Genomic DNA, 15286 nt, shown 5'->3' with positions numbered 1-15286 from the left:
CTAATAGCATCCTTTAATATATATGTCTTCTCGGGGCACCTGGGTGGCTCAGTCAGTTAAGCATCTGACTCTTGGTTCTGGTTCAGGTCATGAGCTTAGGGTTGTGAGATTGAGCCCTGTGTTGGGCTCCATGCTCATTGGGGAATCTGAGATTTTCTCTCTCCCTCTGCCCCTCCCCTCTCAAATAAATAAAATATTGAATATTAAATATATATTTAATTATATATAATAAATATATTTAATATATGTATCTTCTATATCATACACCGAGCAGACAGGTGAGCTAGCGATGGATTTACTTGGTTATTTTCCATCAAGTGATCCATACGTCTTGGCTTCAATTACCTACTTGAATTAATCAGCCCACAAGTTTCCTACCTTTGAGGATTTAATGAATAACATGTATGTCCATTTTTCACTTTCTTGATGATGTGGTAATACTGGCAAGAACATAGGCACACTAGCTATTTAAATGCTTTGTAGCTTATTAAGGAGATTGTACTGAGTTCCATTTAAGATTTTAATTATGTTATTTTTCCTTTTTGCTTCCAGCTTGTTTTGGCGAATAAAATTACCCACAGCTGCTTCAGATGGGTCATTCCTTCTGGGAGGAAAACCATGTGGGATACTTAGAGCAGGTGCTTGGTACTTGACCAGCTTCTTCCATTTAAACAAGCTTGAACTGTGGTACCTGACGTTGAGGCGCCACTCTACAGATGTGTTTGCAAGAATTGGAAAATTGCCTCTCATATTACAAGAACTGGTAGACGATGGTAAAAAAAAACTTTTGCTTCCATATAAGAATTTTCAGTCAACGTGAGACCACAGTGCAGTAAATTTGGAAACACTGATAGTATTTAAACTGGCAACTGAGTATGGGGAGAAAACAACTCTCGGGTCCCTCGGCCCTCACATCACCATAACGTTGGGCACATTACTCCGTCAACCAAAGGGCAAGGACAGAATTGTTATTGTCCAAGAAAGCCTGCAGTAATGGATTTTTACACCCTTGAAAGAAGCACTTGGAAGAACTGGAGATTATCCAGAGAAAGGTAATTAGGAAAAAAAAAAAAAAAGAATGCTGGGGGTTTCTGAGGAGTTACGGTTTCTTAACCTAGAGGGGAAAATAAGTCTGAGAGGTTTCTACATGAATAAATTGAAATTATAAAAAAAAAAAGGTGTTGAGCAGCTGTTTTCTGACTTTATGGAGCACTGCCCTAAAAATAATAACAATAATAATAATCTTGACAGGCAACAGTAAATGTATCAGTGAAATGTAATACGAAAAATCTTGACTCTAATTATTGTTAAATCAGTGAGCAGTACCAAATCCACTTAGAAAAACCTCAAAGAATAAAACAAAACAGAACAAAACAAAAAACAAGTTGAGTTTTATAGACTATAATTCTGCCTCAAGGACAGTGGCTGGGCTCTATTCATTTACTCATCAAAATAACAGGTTGCGGAGCCTCTACCATGTGTCAGACACTGCCTGTGAGCATAGAAGGCAGGCGTGGTCTAATGCTTCAGGCTTCTCCCTAGAGCACGGGTGTCTAGCACACCTCAGGTCTGTGCTCTGCACCCAAGGATCTCTAATCTCCTTCTGGGTCAAACATTTCTCTGACTTCTTGGCTAGAATACAATTTCAGGCGTACGTGCGTTAAGGTTCAAGTGACAAGGACGCAGAGAATGAGGAGGCAAGGCATGGGCATGTGGGTATGCTCGAGCATACGGTCTTTGTTTCCTTTTTCTTGAAATACTAATGAACCAGAATAGACTACCTTCTTATCTTTGGCTGCTTATTTTAATTCATTTAAGACCCTGAGCTTTGGAGATCAAAACTGCTGATTTCTTGCCGAGGGAGATCATTTGACTTCTAACTCTGGACAGCAGACCCATAGGTACTGCTGGTCGCTAGCAAGAGCGAGAGAGAATTAATGAACTCGGGCACAGCCATAACCTTTCATTTGGCCCAAATTTCATAGGCAGAAATATAGGCCAAAATATGAGAATGTTGAGAGCAGACCATTAGGACTACATGAATCTACGAATCCAAAAACACGTCATGCTTTCTGTTAAATGAGTAGAACCCCCCCTTTTTTAATCCATGCACACCGAAGAAGCACCCATATTAAGTTACAAACTCAGAGATATTTCAGTAATTTTTCCCAGGCTTTTGATAAGGAGCCAAATTTTAACAAGCTTTTTTGATTCATCCAAAATTCCAACATGATTAATATATTATTATAGAATATAGTATAAAATGTTAGTGAAAATATTTTCAAGAGGTGGAAGCTTATCCTTTCAAGAACACTGAAATGGGGACATACTGCAAACATTTTCTTCAGGAATATCAATACCTTTCTTCAAGATATTATGTAAGAAAACATATCTCTGACTTCCACATGAAGACAGATAATTTTATTTTAATTCAACTAACGTTGATCAGATGTTTACCAGGTGACTACAGGAAATCAGTGGGTCAGTGTTATATGAATATAAAGATGAGTATAGTGATATAGTCTTTACCCTCAGGCAGCTGACATCTAACAGAGGAGCTAAAAAATTTTCCAGTTCTAAGATACACTATACAAATTGGAGTACAATATAAATGGTATATCATGACTACTGCAGATGACTAAAACTGGCTTAAGGAAAAAAAAAATGTGGGGAAGAGATGAATATATTGCTTCACAAAAGGCAAATTCTTCAAGCGTTAGGAAGTCCACACCCAGCTGAGTTCAGGCATTCAAATCATGTTGACAGATATCCGTCTTTTGGTTATATCTTGGCCCAGGATTGGCTTCATTCTCAGGCAGGTTCCTCTATGTGGTGGCAAAATCACCACTCCAAGTTCCATACTTTTTTCTGCCAGATCGTCAAACCCAGAGCTAAGCAAGTCTTTTCCCTAATAGTTCTTGCAGTAAACCTGGTGTCATTATTCACTTAGCAAATATTAAACACATAGAAAGTATTAGGCAGTGTTCCAGACTTAGAGGATACAGTAACTATAAACAAAATAGACAAGGCACCTGCCCTCATGGAGCTCATATTCTAGGAGGGGAAACATATATTAGACAAATACAGAAATAAGTCTGTAAAATTATTCATGATAAGGGCTATTAAAAAAAATAAAACAGGGTAAAGGATCAAAAGTGACTCACCTGCCCAGCTTGTGTGGCCTGTCCATCCCTGAAGCTTTAGCAGAATGGTTTGGGCAAGCCTAGAATCCATCACTGTCTCTCTACCAAACAGAATACGCCTGGTACCCCCCAAATCATCCAGGAGAAGAATATGGAATAAATAGCTCCCCCAAGAGAAACTCCTGATGTTGTTACGAGAGAGAGGCCTAGCTTCTCAACTGACAAAACGAACCAAACCTCACTGGGTTATAAGAAATATCAAATGTAAACCCTTCTCAGGAGCATGTGGCCTGGGGATAATAAAAGTTATGTGCTCCAGGTTTGAATGCACATGTGAAATGGGCCTTGAAAGATGGTTAGGATTTAGATAAAGATTAGGGAGGAAGATAGAGTGATAGGAAAGGGACAACAAGCAGAAGAGTTTGGCGTTTGCAGGAGTGTGTCTACAGGGTAAATGAACACAAGATTGTAAATAAAGATGTGGTTGCATTTGGAAAGGCCTGGAAATGTTCATCTGGTAGGCAGAGAGGAAACATTAAGGGGTTTGCGAGAAGAATAACATTACTGAGATCGGCTTCAAACTTACAACAGTACCCAGGACTGGTTGGAAGGGAGAGCGAGAGGAAGGAAAGATATCCTGGAAACCTCTTGTAAAGGTCCAGGTGAGTGTCTAGGTGAGAGTCAGAATTACGATGTGGGATAAGGGAGAACGGGTCATCTGCGTTTTTGATGTCTCAAGCCCGGGTCGTTGAGAAAATGGTGCTGCTATTCCCCATGGAATGCACACGAAAAGCAGGAATGAGGACTGAATAGTACAGAGGGGTTGACAGAGAATCAGCAACATACTATATTGAGTTAGAGGTTCTGCCAGAACCAAGTTAGAGTGTCCGAATGACAGCAAAAAAATGCAATCCAGGGCTTAGGGAGAGGTTGGAGCTGGTGACTTAGATTTAATAATTACCTGAAGAAAAATGATTGTTAGAGCCATCAGAATGGGACAAAAGCCCAGCTGGCTTCTTCTTAGGCTCCTTTGCAGCCCCTCAGCTCCCCAGCTCTAAAGGTGAAAATGTCCCAGCTCTCAGTCTTTGTAACTCTCCTCACATCTAACCACTCTGGTGACTTGATTCAAGTTGTACAGTTTTAAATGTAATCGAGCTCAGACCACTCCCCTGGATACCAGAATAGAATATCCAACTACCTACTCAACACCTCCCCTGGGGCATCAAATAGGTCTTTTGAACTTCTCTCCAAAACCAAGTTCTTCATTTTCCCCCAACGCTCCTCATCTCAACGAATGGCAACTCCATCTTTCCAGTTATTCCAACCAAAGATTTTGGAGTCATTCATCACTCTTCTTGCTCTAATATAGCATATATAATCCTTCATCAAATTCTATCACCTATGCTACAGCCGACTCGGGCAATTTCATATAAATGGAATTATACCAGATGTGGTCTATTGTGTTTGGTTTCTTTCACCTCGAGTCATGTTTTCGGAGTTTATCCACATGGTAGCTTTTGTTTGTACTTGGTTCCATTTTGTGACTGAACAATACTTCGTTGTTCTGGTATACTGCATTTGCTTTATCCATGTATTCGTTGATGGACATCTGTGTTACTTCCACCTTTTAGCTATTGTGTGTAATGCTGCTATGAACATTCCTGTACAGTTTTGTTTGAACACCTGTTTTCAATTCTTTGGGGTATACACCTAGGCATGGAGTTGCTGGATCATGTGGTAATTCTACGTTTAACTTTTTGAGGAACGGTCAAACTGCTTTCCACTGTAGCTGCACAATTTTAGATTCCCACAAACAGTATACAGAGATTATCAATTTCTTCACATCCTGCCAACACTTACTTTGTTTTTTATTTTCTTTTTATAACCATACTAGTGGGTGTGAGGTGATGTCTTGTTGTGATTTTTATTTCCATTTCCCTAATGACTAATGACATTGAGCATCTTTAGATATAGATGTTGGCAATTTGTATATCTTCTTTGGAAAAATGTTTGTGTAACTCTTTTACCCATTTTTTAACTATGATGTTCATCTTTTTTTTTGTTGTTAAGTGATAAGAATTTTTTATATGTTCTACATATTAGACTCTTATCTGATATATGATTTGCAAATATTTCTCCAATTCTTCAGATTATCTTTTCACTATTTTGATAATGTCCTTTGATGCATGAAAATTTTCAACTTTGATGAAAACCAATTTATCTACTTTTCTTTTGTTGCTTGGGCTTCTGGTGTCATATATAAGAATTCTTTGCCCAATCTGAGGTTATAAAAATGTATTCCTATGTCTTCTACTAAGAGTTTTACAGTTTTAACTCTCACATTTTAGTTCTTTGATCCATTTTGAGTTAATATTTTACAATGTTAGATAGGAGTAATCATAGTATATCCTGTAATTTACTTGTTTACTCTGTTTATTTCCCATATCTCCCACTGGAATCTAAGCTTCACCAGGGCAGGAAAGTATCTTGTTCACTACTCTAACTCTATTGCTAGCCTGACTGATAGTGACTTGCACATAGTAGAGGCACATTATTTGTGAAATGAATAAATTAAGTGGCCAAAGAGTGTTCCAAAGGGAAGGCAGCTAAGATGATCTTGTATCAGTATATTACTATGTAAAAGATTATCCCTAATGGAAAAAGTTCAGTACATTTTACCACAGTTCTACAACAATGTGCTATAAACACAAGAGCTCATTTGATCTTTGTTCTATAATAAGCTAAGTCATTTGAGATTTTTTTCAAGTTACTTTTTCCTTATAATTTGGAAAAGAGGAAAGAAAAAAGAAAACCTCATACAATATTTGGAGTTCGTTTTTATTTATATATTTTTTTTATTTAACAAGTAATTATGATTTATAAGTGTCATTCTAAAAAACATCAGTACATCAAACCATGCAGAAAAAAGTATGCAAGAAGTCTGCAAAACAAAATGTATTTTAAACATGTTTAAGTAGAAGGATTATCCGAAATTCCGGATTTTTGAGTCCCTTGAGTCGTTATTATGCTATGACAATCAAGTAATGCTTAACTTCAGTGGAAGTAAGCCTCCTGGATCTGGCTTCATTGCAGTCTCCAACCTCTGTGTTGTCTTCTGTCATTTGCCCTTAAAAAACTGTCCTTTAGGGTTAATCTGGCTGTATGAATAACATCTTTAAGTTCCAGGTCTTCATTATATCTTTTCTCCAGGAAAGTCTTCCCATTGACATGGTTCTTTCCCATTGCTGTGGCTTTCCAGGCAAAGTGAGCTCCAGGTAGATCTGACTAAAATAAATATGGCCACCCCTCATTCCAACCACAAATTAGTAAAGAGATTCCAAATGGGTGGACACTATCTGAATGTAATCTTACATCACATAAGCTACTCTCTCTCTGTACCAGTTGAGCTGTGGGGATGGGATCTTGGTAAATGAGATAGTATTGCTGAGCTAGTTTTCGAGCTCTGTGCATGAGCACTCTGTAATCTGGGGCCATGCCACTATACACCAAACCTATATGCTTGGTAATTGGTTCCACGTTGTGTACACTTGGCTCATCTTACAGAATGGATTTCTGTTTCTTCTCAGTTACTAATACCACATCATTTGCAGCTTTAATTCCCACTGAAGGGTCTCCTCCAGCTACACCAGCCAAAACATATTCAATCTGGACAAGTCTACCAGATGGGCTGAATGTAGTCAATGAAAAGCCGAAACTACGCTCTGCCCTCTTTACCTGGAGTGCCCTGGAGTTTGCTTTTAAAGAGACTTGTATCAAATTGCATCTTGATCACCTTGGATCTTCAAGTGCCCTAGAGGGATCCATTGGCCAATAACTAGATGAAAATTTGATGTTCAGGGTCATAAAGAACAAATATATAATTTTGGAATTTCACTCACTGTAATTTGTTCATTTACTGAGAATGTGTCAGATACTGTGGTAGGTGCTGATGGGAAAACACAATTCAAGCAATCCTCAAACTCTGTCACAGAGTTCAAGGGGAAGACAAACACACACATTATTAAGCTATGCCCTTAATATTAGAAAGAATGAAAATATGCAGTCCATTACTAAAAGCACTACTATTAGACAATCAAGCATGAAAAGTGCCCAAGAGCTGGTGCAGAATATAGATGTATGCCTGCCATTCCCTCTCAGTGACAGTGTGTTTCCTGTGGACATTGAGGATCACTTCCCTCTCTGAGCATTCCTCTCCTTGTCCTCTGAAATCTCCTTGTATTTTATTCCCTCTGGGTTCCACCAAGGTTGAGTCTTCCTCCACTATGCTTTGGCCCATGTAGTCTATCTACCAGTGACCTGAGGGAAAGGGAACAGACTAACAGATTCTGATGAAGGACATGAAGGAAAATTGTCCTTCCTGGTATAGCTTCCATGAAAATAATTTATAATACAAATCAAGCCCTTTCCTGCTGAGATTGGTTGTCCCCATTACATAACTCCTCTGTTATTATGCTACAACAATATCTTTCTCTTTTGTCTGCATTACCAAGCTAAACGGAGAAAAAACAAATAACTTGATTTTCCTCGTTACATATGGCCCAGGACCTCAGAAATGGATGGGTATGTGCCCTTTCCCCAAAAAGTGACGAGAGAGTATCAGAAAACCCCATTTTTCATAATAATATCAACTTTTTGGTATTACTAGTGTCAACTCTAATAAACGACAAATCAAGCTGAATTTTTTTAGCCCGAACCAGGGCTAACAATCCACTAGCCCTAGTGCAGAGAGCCATATTGGTTCATTTCAGTCTATGGTGGGTCTAATTGGTTGGTAATAAGACATAATAGTTGATAAACATTTTAAATACTGCTTGTGGCTCACCTTAAAAACACAATTTTGGGAGATTTCTCCAAAGAATTAACAGGAAAGAAAAGATGAAACCAAACCTTACTAGAATAAACCAAATTTTATTGCTAGAAATTTAAATTGAGGTCATTGCAGATACTCATAAAAGATCTCATTTGCCCCATTTTCTATGGAGAACCCTAAAGCAATTTCGTTGGCACTAGGTAACTAACCCACTGAGGCCATGAAAATCTATCTAGGCCTCTACTTTCTTTACACAGTGGAGAAATTTAATGCATTTGGAAAACAAAACGGACTCCAGCTCTCAGTAATAAAACTAATCCCTCTTTAACTGTTGAAAGCACTATCTATTCAAAATCCAAATGAATCTTAAAAGTTGATCAATAAAGCATAAAAAGCCCCAAGTACATAAATTAACTGAACATCCATCGTGGAAATCATTTGTTAAAGTGAAGAAAACAAAAGCAGCCCACAGATTTTAATAAAACTAGATTACTTCCACCTATAAAGAATCTGGTTTTCCTCTGAACTCAAAATAACTTCATTTAAATTTTGTTAGGTATTCTGTATTATATTTAGCAACATATGCATATATGGAGGTGGAAGGGAGAAAAAAAGAAACTATTTTTATTGTGAGAGGGATCCAGAGGTAAAAAAGTAATAAAACACTCCATCTTATCAAATAGTATTAATTTCATCTCCTCTGGTTCAGAATCATTCATTTCTGGTAATTATGAAAACAAATCAAAGTTCAACTTCCTTTCAAGGCATCTTTTCCTTCCCAAGATGGTATCTGGGTGCGAAGAGAAGCTGGCCACACCTCATGGCATTGAAAAAGGGACTTTGTGCTCTACTTCCCTTTTGGTGTTTCATCCCACTAGCCTCCAAGGAGCAAACAGCCTCTGTCCTCATTGGCTCGTCCTGAAGCGACTGTAGTTTAATTTACCTATTCTGTTCCCTCCTAAGGGAAAGGAACTGTAATTTCTCCCAGGAAACTTGTCCACCCAACTGTTCTCCAAGATCCCCTTTTTTTCTCATTGGTGTTACAAATCTCTTGTGTTCTGGCCATGATTCCCATTAAATCCCCAACATTATCTTCCTTCTGCATTCCTCAACTGGAGATATGTGGAATTTTTCAAATCCTTTCTATCACATGTGAATGAAGGAGTCACATGAGAATTATTTTTGGTCCCTCTTTACCTAAATATCCTATGCAGCCATTTCTGTTCTGGGATGAGCAGGTAGTCAAAGACACCATTTTCAGAATTACAGTTAAGCAATGTACAACTCCAGAGACACAATTGAGATAGACTATAATTTGACTAATATCCCCAACTTTGTGTTATGCTCACAGGTACATGGTGACCTATAGTGACAGTCTTCTTCCCAGAGTTCCCAAGAGGAAAGGAAGCACAAAACCCCATAGTTTCTATCTCAATTATATATTGTCATCATTTCTTCCTTCTTTCTATAACTAGGACTAAGCCAAAGAGAGCCTTTGAGCTGCCTCGGTAATCTCTCTTTCCCCCAGTTCTTTAAGGTTTCTGTACCTTCATACCACCGGAACAAAAAGAGTTTTCCCCTGCTGCTTGGATAAGAACTTTTGTTACATGTCTTATAATCTCCATACACTATCCTTTATAAGACTCTAAGATCTCCAAGCTTTGCTCATTTTATATATATATAAAACTATATTTATAGTTATATGTAGACAAACTTCTGAGACTTTGAACACCATTTTGCTTCTCAACAAAGTTCGTGTTTTTAATATTCTTGTTTCCTTAACTTAAAATCATTTTTGAAACTTAAGCATGAATAACTACTTTCTTTGTTTTCTCTGAATAGTCCACAGTTTCCAAAGATAGTGGAATCACAAGACAAAATGATTGATAGGATATAAAAAATTTAAAAGTAAATATTTTTTAATATTTATTATATTGGACTTTAAACTTCTTAAGGATAGTGTTTATGACGAATATGTTTTAGTATTAACCTGAGTATATATATTAACTAGATCTTGAATTAGTGTTTAAGTGAATAAAAGAAACATGTTCTTTCTTTTTTTAAAAACATTTCTGGAAGAATATTTATTTATTTATTTATTTATTTATTTATTTATTTATTTATTTATTTTGTTAATCACCAACATTATATCGTTAGTTTTTGATGTAGTGTTCCATGATTCATTGTTTGCATATAACACCCAGTGCTCCATTCAGTATGTGCCCTCCTTAATACCCGTCACCAGGCTGACACATCTCCCCACCGCCCCTTCCTCTAGAACTCTCAGTTTGTTTCTCAGAGTCCATAGTCTCTCATGGTTCATCTCCCCCTCCGATTTCCCCTCCTTCATTTTTCCATTCCTGCTATCTTCTTCTTTTTTTTTTAACACATAATGTATTATTTGTTTCAGAGGTACAGGTCTGTGATTCAACAGTCTTATACAATTCTTTCTTAACCTAGTCCAGACTCTGATCTTAACAGAGACTGAATACAGAAAGAAGTTGCTCCTCAGCTCAATGCTGTGGAACCTTAGTATGTACACCTATAGGAGAAAGATTTGGATGGGGAAGACTAGAAAGAGAAATTCCATGTGAAATCCAAAAGGACAGAAGATACTCTAGTACCCAGGACTTGCTGATATGGGGAGAACAAATAAAATTGAACATAACTTAAGAAACAACTACTGTTCTTCCTCTGATCTTGATAGATCTCTAAGTAGACAAAGATTCTGTAGGAGAAGCATTATACTTGAGACATGGTTCCCTTTTCTTTTCATCAAACACACCAAGCTTTGACTGTTTTAAGAGGTTTGCACTAGCGTTTGCATAGCTCATTGCTATTTATCCTACAGGCTTTCTCTAAAATGTCACCTTCTCCAAAATACTTTTCTAACCACCTGACATATTATAATCTCTACCTTCCTGCACCCAAATCTCATTATTCTTTCACATCGCCTATTTTGATTCTTTTTTACATGTACTAGTTTTTCATGTACTTGTTATTTGTTTGCTGTCTTTCAAACTCCTCAACTCCTACACACATCATTTACTAGCATGGGATGTAGCTAATTTAATGTCTATGCTAGTCATTTTACCCTGTAGAATGGGATAATAATACTACCTATCTCAAAGTGTTGTTTAGAAGGCCTTAATGAGATAATACATGTGATACAATTACACATAGTAATTTGACACACAGTAAACTTGAAAAACAACTATTGTTACATAAAAAATGAACAGATGAATAAACAAAATATCACTAGAACAACAAACTATATGTTCCAAAACTATATGAATTAAATATTGTGTAAAATCTTTATATCTCAAGCCAATTTCTCTTTTTTATACAATCCCAGCTTAGATTCTAGTCTATACAAAGTGGCAAAGAAGACAAAATTGTAAAGTTAGTTCTTTTTCTGCAATTAAACAGGATCTTCCTCCTCAAACCACAGGGATTGAGACCCTATTCTTTACCCATGCCCTCTTCAGCAACCATACCTTCCCTGGCTTCAAATGTTAATGGTTCTGTTAATGGCCATATATGTCATCCTCACAGGGCTTTCTAGGAAAAATGAGCTAATGATAAGGCACCCCACTTGATAGGAATTACAGTGCTTATTTCAAGAGACGCTGTGATGAAGGAAGTTTTGTAAGTCCAGAGGGCAATTTGGCTGCCCCTCAACTATAGCACATGGGTTCCTGCTCATAAAGTTAGTCCAGACTAAACTGTGAAAACAATTCATGAAATACTGAAATGTAGTGCCTTATCTAAAATTCAATGCAAATCTTGTAATATTATCTTAATTCTGTAAACAAGTACTCCAAAATCATATAGATTTTGACCTGAGATCATTTAGAAAATGATTAAGAAGTGCAATAGGTTACCCAGTTTGGCACAGTTTAGTAAAACACAATGGCTTGTTGAAGAGAAATACTGCATATTTGTAATAGTAGATCAAGAAGGAATTATGAAAAATCATTTACAAAACAGATTTATAACCCTGAGTCTGTTCAATCATACCAAGATCACAGAGACTTCACTGTCGTTCTAAAGTCTAGAATTTAGAAATTCTGGTAAAATAGTGCTTAGAATTGGGATGGAGGAACAATTTCTTTTGCTAGAAACAGTGGAATATACATATAAACAGTAAGTTCTTCTTTCAATAGTAGTTACCAAAAGACAGAGCAAAGTTTCCAAACTAAAGTAGAGCATATACAAGAGTTCATTCACAATTTACATTAAATTTAAGTTAATTTATTCTAGGTCCCAAAATTTTCAGATGCCATCTTTTACTTAACTCATTAAGTCACATTAAGAGTCTAGAATAAAATGCTGTTTAATGTTATTGATGAGATCTTATATCTGAACATTATTTTAGCTGAGCTACTGAAACTCATCAAAGCAATCATTTTTCTTCTCTTTCCATTCTCATTCAATAATGTGATTTTATTCCTGACATTAAAAATAATGTCCTCTAGGGGCAGTGGAATTCATTGTGATGTGAGCAATCAGCATATGCCCCCAGATGAAGAGTCAACTATATGGGGAAAATGAGCCCCTTTTGTTCATCCCCAGCTTTGACTCTCATTTGCCTTCAAAACCATAGTCCGGGTTAAATTATAAACAGGAAAATCTATGCTGGTTCCTTTCTTAGGAACCAAAATAAAAATACAATGTATTGATCACATTTCTCAACTAAAAAAAAAAAATGAATATATTCCAAAATATTTTGGAAGACCTGGATCTTTAGTAATGCTCTACAGTTTGGGGCACAGCAGTAGGAGAGAGCCTTCCAGAAAACTTCAGTCATTTAGTAGATACGATTTCAGAGCTTCTGAAGTCTTCCATTCTTTGTAATCCTTCTCCTAATATTTCTATTTCTTCGTCTACACTACTTGCAATATCATCTATTGTTCCTGTCACTCCCAAGATCCATTTCCCCTGCAAATGTACCTTTATGTTTTCTAGAGAGTCATCTTCCTTCACACTCAGTTCTTGTGGTTCAGTTTATACTAATCCTCTTCCGAATCCAAGCATTAGACATAGGACTCAAGACAGAGAACCACATCCCATTGACAACACAAATTGAATTGGGAAAGGAGATGTGATCCAGATGTTACAACTGGGTATTTCACCCGTCTGGCCAGAGTGTTTGGGTCAAGGATGGGCACAGGACCCAAGCAAGCCAATGAAGCTCAACCAGATCTTTTGGTGGCATTATTGAAATGTAGATTATCTTTCCTTTGGATTGAGGTTAGCAATAAAGCAGCCTTGAGTTCCTGAGAGCTTTCTAACCTTCCTGTGGGAAGAGATGCCCACATAGAATGCTAATACAGAGGAAATCATGGCCAAGAATAAAGACATTATGAATTCTTATGACATTATTTGACCTCCTGTATCTAGGTATTCCTGAAGACCTCCTGCCAAATTTTTGGTTGCATATATAAACTAATATTTCTTTTTTTCTGAAGACTGATTCAATTGAGTTTTCTATCATCTGGGACTGAAAGATTCTGTCAGTATATTCCTCCATTACTTTTCCAAAATGTCAGGATCTCCTGTCATAATATTCAAACAGACAAAAACAGTGATCACCGAATTATTTCAACAGAAAGTAGATTGGAAATTTTACCTGTTAATCCAGAGATTAGTGAAGGAACAACTGCATTAACTTAGTGTCCCATGGCTCCAGAGCAAGGCTATTACAATCTTTCTGGGTTAACATGATATATAGTAGTAACATTAATACAATTAAATAAGTGGCCACATATGATTAAGTCATGTGCCTATTCTTCAAAGATAAACATAAGCCAATCAAAATAAATGCAGCAAATTTTGAGCAGTATAATAATTTCAGATTTTAAAAAACACATAGTTCAGTCAACTCATAATTCAGTTATATTTTCAGTTCTCTGTTCATTCATTCATTCATTTATTCATTTAAAGAATGTTTGTAGGCCAGTCATTTTGCTTCTTGCTGAATGTACAATATCTACATAGATTAATAAGCACTTATTTTGCCTCTTATACCCAATGGGTTATTTTAGTATTCACTGGTACTTCCTTTGCAAGATGGATAAGAGAGAGAAAAAGAGATGAAAATCTTTTCAGTTAAATGTCATCACCTGTAAATGATTTTACTGGTGGCTGAATGGAAAAGGACTTTGAAATGAATGAACAATGAGAAATTTGGAGATTATTTGTCATTTCCATTTTCCTCTAATTTCCTTCTCACCCATTTTAATAAATCATTGATAATTGGCCATATTCCAAGTGAATAGATTTGTCAGAAAGCTCTGGTTCATTATAAGAATTTCAAAAATTGTCATGTTTTTGTCTACACAGAAATTGGAAAGTGGGCAACTTTACAAAACTATCTGGATAATTCAAGTCAAGTGTCCTAATTATTGATGCAGAGTAAGGATTTGATGATCATAACATCATAACAAATTTAATTTGGGGAAATTCAGTAAGATTAAGCAGTTTGAACACTTTCCCGTGAACCATGGTTCCAGGAATCCAAAATTTGAATCTTCATAACTTTACCCCCAACCATTTGAAGAAGGGAGTTATTTAGTGCTAATGGTTGCAATCATTACGTTTAAAGGCAAAGAGAAAATACTGTAAACAAAGCAGGAAAATATTTTTGGTGTATAGCATAAACACACAAACAATTATCTTAAAATGTAATCTTCATGTGACTTATTAAAGTAGATTACATTTTAATGTGCATTGCAATTTGCACATTATAGAGAGCACTCTATATGCAGCGTTAACTGTGTGACCAGCCTGACAACCTGCACAACTGAAGATATAAAAAGAGAAAAAAACCCTCTGCTATCTTTCTCTAAATGGATGTATTTGGTGTTGATAGTCAGATACAGTTTTCACCTTTATCCCAGCTTGTTTCTGACCCAGTGGGTTAGTGTTAATCACCACTGTAGGCACCAATAATTTCCCCATATGTGGAATTTGATAAGTTAGAGCACCCACTTCAATTCAAGAAGATTCCAGCTGACTATCCAGTTATCGCTATGGACAGCTTCAAGCACATCCATGGCTGGCCTTGTATTCTTAGCTTTATCAAGCGCTTTGCACTTTTTGTCTTTTATCTCTTAATTGAGACCTGACTGCAAGAAATGCCTATCTCTTCAACTAGGTTGCATTAAGTATTAACTTGAACTGCTTTGGGTACTTGAGGTACAGAAGGCAGGGGGGAAAAGCCTTAAGAAGCTGTGTAGAGTGGAAAATCTTCCCAAATCTCTATTTATAAATTGTGTAAATGCTACAGTGTTTTTTAAAAAGTAAATAA

General features: G+C 36.6%; 1 pseudogene; it reads right to left on the bottom strand.

Moving 5' to 3' along the window:
* Positions 1-6166: 6166 nt before the first annotated feature.
* Positions 6167-15286, bottom strand: part of LOC112810661 (proteasome subunit alpha type-2 pseudogene) — a 55362-nt pseudogene continuing 46242 nt past the window's right edge.

Source organism: Callorhinus ursinus, unplaced genomic scaffold (assembly GCF_003265705.2).
Source record: "Callorhinus ursinus isolate GAN/ISIS: 27379988/994484 unplaced genomic scaffold, GSC_fseal_2.0 scaffold2, whole genome shotgun sequence".
NCBI lineage: Eukaryota > Metazoa > Chordata > Mammalia > Carnivora > Otariidae > Callorhinus > Callorhinus ursinus.
This window is presented reverse-complemented; position numbering and strand designations above follow the sequence as displayed.